The sequence below is a fragment of the Asparagus officinalis genome, chromosome 3 (genome assembly GCF_001876935.1).
Source record: "Asparagus officinalis chromosome 3, Aspof.V1, whole genome shotgun sequence".
In the NCBI taxonomy this organism is placed as follows: Eukaryota; Viridiplantae; Streptophyta; class Magnoliopsida; order Asparagales; family Asparagaceae; genus Asparagus; species Asparagus officinalis.
The window spans coordinates 65,747,573-65,754,521 of NC_033796.1; positions in this window are offsets into that span (position 1 = coordinate 65,747,573).

The window sequence follows — 6,949 nt, forward strand, 5'->3', positions numbered from 1 at the left end:
CACTCCACCAAGGATGGGTATCACAAATTCACTTATATTTTTTTCACCTATATATTGGCTAAAATGGCGATATGACTTTTCACACCTAATATTTCTTATCATGATCTCTCATTCTCTCAAACAGTATTTTGGGTGGGAGAATTTTTTAAATAAGACTATTTTTATAACAGTATTTTGTGTGGGAGAATATTTTTAAGAAAGATCATTTTTAAAAAATAACAAGAAAATTTTGTGTTGCTCAGTCTGCTTAGATAGCTTTTTGGGAGAGTTCTTCTTGTATTTTATGTTTGGTTAACTTTTAATACTTTTGTAGCTTGTTAGACATCAGTACTTTAGTTCATATAACTATATGTATGGCTGACTTTGCTTCTTTCTTGTATCTATGTTAACGGTGAATGACGGCAAGGCCCTCTCTTCACCTTCATGGATCCCTAAAAAAAGAAGGTCATACATCCCTAGTCATATGAAACTAAGCCTACTGTTATCTAACATCAGGATACATTTCGTATCCATACTTTTGTACAAAATATTTTTATTTTTAATTGAACAGGGTAAATCCCTTGTTTTTCTATCAAAAAAAATAAATAAATAACAAGAAAAAATAATTTTTTTGCTAAATAATTAGCAAAATCGATATCTTTTTGGCCAGCTTACCAAGGCTGGTAAAAAACAGGTCGATTTTGCTAAATGTGGTATTGAAAACACACGGAACTACTAGGCCCGTGTGTTTAGCGTTGGTTAATCGTCCTCTAAACACTGCCTAGAAAACACATATGACTTGTAGTCCCGTGTGTTTAGCATTGGCTAATCACCCTCTAAACACTATCTAAAAAACACACGGGACTAGTAGTCCCGTGTTTTTAACAGAAATTCAAACAACCCTAGCTGCATATACATGGGATTGGTTAGTCTCGTGTTTTTAACATAAATTCAAACAACCCTAGCTGCATTTACACCGGACTACCAATCCCGTTTATTGAACAGAGAGGTGGTTGGTTCCCAATAAATACACGGGACTAGTAGTCCCGTGTATTTTTTGGGGTATATAGCCACCCAGCCATGACAAAAAAATTAGAGCATAGTTGCACTTTTCTCTCTCATTTCTTGCGATCCTCTCTCTGCACATTCTCTTAACTCTCGCATTGTCTCTCCTTCAACTCTCTCCCGATCTCTTCCTCCCTTAGCTCTGTCTGATCTCTCTTCCCCAGCCCATTCATCCTCTCCCGCATCACCTTCTTCTCCCTCAACTTTCTATTTCTCTCTCTAAACCCAAATTGAGGCTCCTCTCCCAAAATACACATTGCCAGAAGATGCATTCCAAGTCATGATCCAAGAACATACACATGTATATATTTTGAACATGATTGAGACGCTTTTATTTCCCGATTCTAGTAAAGATAAAGTGCATTTGAGGTAATATAGTTCGTAATTTGAATATTTATATAATTGAATTGTTTACTTGAATAGAACTAAATGCATTTTTTAATATGGTAGATGGTTACTACTTCTCAAGAACTTGGACACTTGCGGGACATTATCATTGGGTAATGCTGTTTTATCATACCTGTATGAAGAAATGTTCAAGGTGGATTTTAGACAGATAATAAGCTCAATGGGCGTCTGACTTTATTTTAAGTTTAGGTGTGGGAGAGACTTACTTTGAAACCAAAATTATGCGAGACACGAGCTTTAGATAGACAAATTTCATTGGGCTGCAGGTAAACACTTTAGCATCTAACTAAATACAAACTTAATTTACAAATACAATTATGATATTAGATGCTAAACTTTAATTATTTACGCAGATGAACGACCAAAAATGCCATGATGAGTCCCCGACAAGACAGTTAGACTTTTACAGAAACAAGCTTGATCGCATGAAGACTTATAAGGTATTGAATTTTACTTTAAAAAAATTTAATCTACCACCAACTTTTAAAGAGATACTAATATGTGAAATATTTTCTAGTTCGAGTGACAGCCATATCGTGATCACCTACCTCATCTATCACTAATTTGCACAGAGAGGTAAGCTATGTGGAGAGCAAAAATTCCTCTCATATGCTTTGAGATTGTGGAGATGCGTGTGCCGGATCACGTGCTTAGACAGTTTAGTTTGGCACAACACGTTCCACAACAAGTTGAAAGAATAGAGAGGAAGACCAAGAAAGATGGTCATCAAATAAACTGGAAAAATGTGCATCATCAGTACATACATAGATGGACTGATTAGCATTTGAGTATTATGGAGCCAATTGACCATCCTCTACAGGAATCAGATTATATTAAATGGTATTGGGGAATGACTAGAAGATGTATAATAAATCAGATCATGACTCTAGTTGATGAACACCAACAACGTGCCCTACAACAGAGATACGTGCCAAGAGGTGTAATGAGAGAGAACTTGTAAGTAATTTATTATTACAATTTGCTTACACACACACACACACACACACACACACACACACACACACACACACTTCTTTTTGACGTAATTACAGATAGATGCTATGAATGATATTGAGGGCATTACAAATGAAGTTCTAGCATTTTCTATCACAGGAGCAGATCCACTACATGCATCTCTGTATTAGCGAATAGTGCAGAGGGTTCGTAGAACTTTCCATCAAACTCATGAGGATCTTCATGATGGTTGCGAGGAGATGGTGCAGTAGGATCTCTTAGATGCATGCCGACCAAATAGACGAGATGGATCTTGTACGCACAAGAATGGAACTGGGCCATCATAGCCATGCACGCAACTGGAGAGGGAGCTTGTAGAAACTCAAGTCCATGTAGGACGACAATGATCTGAGCAAGTACGAAGAGGAAGACAAAGGGGAAGGGGCAGACTTCTACGTGGTATGTGATAGATTAATGGATTTTCACGGACTCTATTCATAAATAAATAAACTTGATATATTTGGATTTATGGCAATATTTTGGTGTATGGATATAACATGTATTGTCATGGAACGTTATCTATTGTGTTTGTTGTGATGTTTTGGATTGCTTAGATGTGTATTAAACTATGTTTATTTCTTAAAAATTATAATTTATATAGAGATTATACTGTTTGGATATGTATATGAGGTGAATTTAAATTTTTATGCATAAGAAATATTGTATATACTCAGGAAATAAGTGGAATAGAAGCATGCTTGTTTCGTGCATGTTTGGACTTGTTCTATAAAATACACGGGACTAGTAGTTCTGTGTGTTTTCTGAAACTATGCAGAAAACACACGGGACTACTAGTCCCATGTATTTTCTGAGTTGTGTTTAGAGGGTGATTGACAAACGTTAAACACATAGGACTAGTAGTCTCGTATATTTTTAACACCAAATTTAGCAAAATTGACATCTTTTTGGCGAACCTTGATGAACTGGCCAAAAAGAGATCGATTTTTCTAATTATTTAGCAAAAAGGTCATATTTGCTAATTATTATTTAAAAATGGTCTTTATAAAAAATCCTCCTTTTGGGTGCTCTATAGACTTTTCTGTTGCATTACGTTGCTCGATGGTTTGTACTCCTTTTCACCACTCACCAACATTGCAATGGACTTTATAGTTTGTATGACCGATACGTCAATATTTTATACCAGAAAAATCAATATTTCTTATCATTTTTCATTAATTTTGAACTAATAGTAATGCTCCCTAATCTCCAATCCGAAAATCTGAAAGCAACATTGGTATACAATGAGAAACACAAGCATAAACTATAGCAATGTAGCAAAAGAAAAATTGTTTTGTACCTTTTATTTAGAAAATAAAGATTTTCTATTCTAATATATATTTCCATCATCACACCAAAAAAAAAAAAGGGAAAGGTGACGCAGAATTATATTTCACAAAATTCAATTCAACATTTCTGATGTTTGTCATGTTGTGACCTTCCCAAACACAATCTTTCTTGACATATAGATCCTCATTTTGCCATGTAACAAACAAAAACCTCATCAATAGCTTGGCTAAACTTACTATCCTTGTTCTTTTATTTTGGCAGATCGACAGAGGCCCTATCAGATTTTTTTTTCCACTTTGTTATCTTCATATAGACTTACAAATTTCACCAGGACGTAATGTCTGTCAAAATTTCCCTCCAGATTAAAAATAAATAAATAAATTAAACCGGGCCATCTGTCAATCAAAATAAAACTGAGATAGTAAATTCAAATCAGAATTTTTTTTTTCAAATCTAAGCAGCAGCAATCGCTCCAGCCATCATCCTCCCCCTCTCCCCAGCTCCCCCAACAGCGCAGCTCCTGCTCCTAGGAAAAAACATAACATCCTTATTATGACCATTGTACCGCCTTAACTCGACAGCCTCATCCTTCATGCATCCTGCCCAAATATTACCCAACCGCCCGCAACTGCTCTGGCACGGCTCAGAGGGGGCCCACCATGATGTCCGTTGCATCGTGTCGAGGCCGCCGTGCGAGCTGCTGCGCGTACGAGCTCGTTGCAAACTCGTCGGCGCGGCGCGACGCTGGACGTCGCTCGAGCTGGTAGAACGCCGTGGCTGCCGGCTGCGTGGCATGGCTGCGGACGATGGAATTTTGGCCGCGGCTCAACCGGCCCGCGCAGCCGCTGAGCGCCGTTCACGTACATGTCACGGACCCGTACCAGGGCTCGGAACGGCGCCTTCATGTATTGGATCAGCTTGTTGCTGCTGGTGGCTTTCTCTGTGTCTGATGAGTTGCTCTTCATCTTTGTAAAATAAAGATTTGGAGATTTTGGGATTTATTTGGGGGATTTCGGGGATGTGTTTTGTTATATTTATAGGTTTTCGATGTGAAATATTTGTGGGAATGGTCTAACGGAGACCGTTTCAAAATTTTCAAGCACGCGATGATAGGTTTCACCGAGTCAAGGGTATAAATTAAGGGACCCATCACTTTAATAGGAAGGAGAAAACAAAAATATCTTTATAAAACTGAAATAACTTTGTGAATTTATTCTAATGCATACATCATAAAAACTCTCTTTGAAAGTGTGAGTTTGGGAAAAAAACTTTCCATAGATAATAGGGAAAAATGCTTCCAGCCCCCAAAAGCTAAGGAAACGTGCTTCCCACACCCAAGACTTTGTTAATGTTACGTGTTTAATTGTTAAGGTTACAGGTTTAATTGTTAAGGTTACGGTTTATTAATTGTTAAAGTTACAATGTTTAATTGTTAAGGTTACAGGTTTAATTGTTAAGGTTACGGTTTATTAATTGTTAAAGTTACAGTTTAATTGTTAAGGTTACGGGTTTAATTGTTAAGGTTACGGGTTTAATTATTATGGTTACGGTTTTAATTGTTAAGGTTACGGGTTTAATTGTTAAGGTTACGGTTTATTAATTGTTAAGGTTACGGTTTAATTGTTAAGGTTATGGGTTTAATTGTTAAGGTTACCGGTTTAATTGTTAATGTTACGGTTTAATTGTTAAGGTTACGGGTTTATTTGTTAAGGTTACGAGGGAGAGAGAGAAGGGATCCATAACCTTAACAATTGACCCGTAACCTTAACAATTAAACTCGTAACCTTAACAATTAAACCCGTAACCGTAACAATTAAACTCATAACCTTAATTAAACCCGTAACCTTAACAATTAAACCCGTAACCTTAACAATTAAACCATAACATTAACAATTAATAAACCATAACCGTAACAATTAAACCCGTAACCTTAACAATTAAACCCATAACCTTAACAATTAAGCCCGTAACTTTAACAACAAATCCGTAACCTACACAACAAACCCATAACCTTAACAATAAACCCGTAACCTTAACAACCAACCCGTAACCTTAACAATCAATGCATAACCTTTACAACCAACCATTATCCTTAACAACGAATATTCTAAAATACAAAAAGAATAAAAAACAACAAAAATAATAAAATAACAATCCTCTTTAATCATTTCAATATCATCAAAAAAACATCATGATAGAGAGAGAGAGAGAGAGAGAGAGAGAGAGAGAGAGAGAGAGAGAGAGAGAGAGAGAGAGAGAGAGAGAGAGAGAGAGAGAGAGAGAGAGAGAGAGAGAGAGAGAGAGAGAGAGAGAGGATTCATAACCTTAACAATTGACCCGTAACATTAATAATTAATTCGTAACCTTAACAATTAACCCGTAACTTTAACAATCTCCCAATACAAACAACCAAAATAATAAAAAACAAAAATAATAAAATAATCCTCATCAATCATTTCAACTATCATCGTACATCATGATAAAGAGAGAGAGAAAACAAAAATAATAAAATAATCCTCATCATATTTTAATAAAAAAAAGAAAGAGAGAGAGAGAGATAACATTAACAATTAATTCGTAACCTTAACAATTAACCCGTAACTTTAACAATCTCCCAATACAAACAACCAAAATAATAAAAAACAAAAATAATAAAATAATCATCATCAATCATTTTAACTATCATCTCAATACTTCATGATAAAGAGAGAGAGAAAACAAAAATAATAAAATAATGCTCATCATATATATTTTAATAAAAAAAGAAAGAGAGAGAGAGAAGGGTATTATGGTCTTCACATATTTTAATGTATTGGATTTTGTGTTTTGGGGGCTCAGAGAATAGAATCTTTATTTTTGGGGGGTAAAACACCCGTTGACAAAGTCTTGGGGGTGGGAAGCACGTTTCCTTAGCTTTTGGGGGCTGGAAGCATTTTTCCCTAGATAATATTACCCTTAATTCTTTTGGATAATACATTGTAATCATAATCTATCCTCAATTTCAAATATCCAAATTATCCTTAAAAATATATTAAATATTTACCTTAATCCAATCTCACGTGAACAACAAATCTATCGTCAACTTCAAATATCATATTGTTATCGTACACTAATTACATCGATGAAAATATAACAAAGAAGTTAGTTTTTATCTTACATTTAGTTAGAAGTTGGTTTTAAATTATCGCGGTCTGAT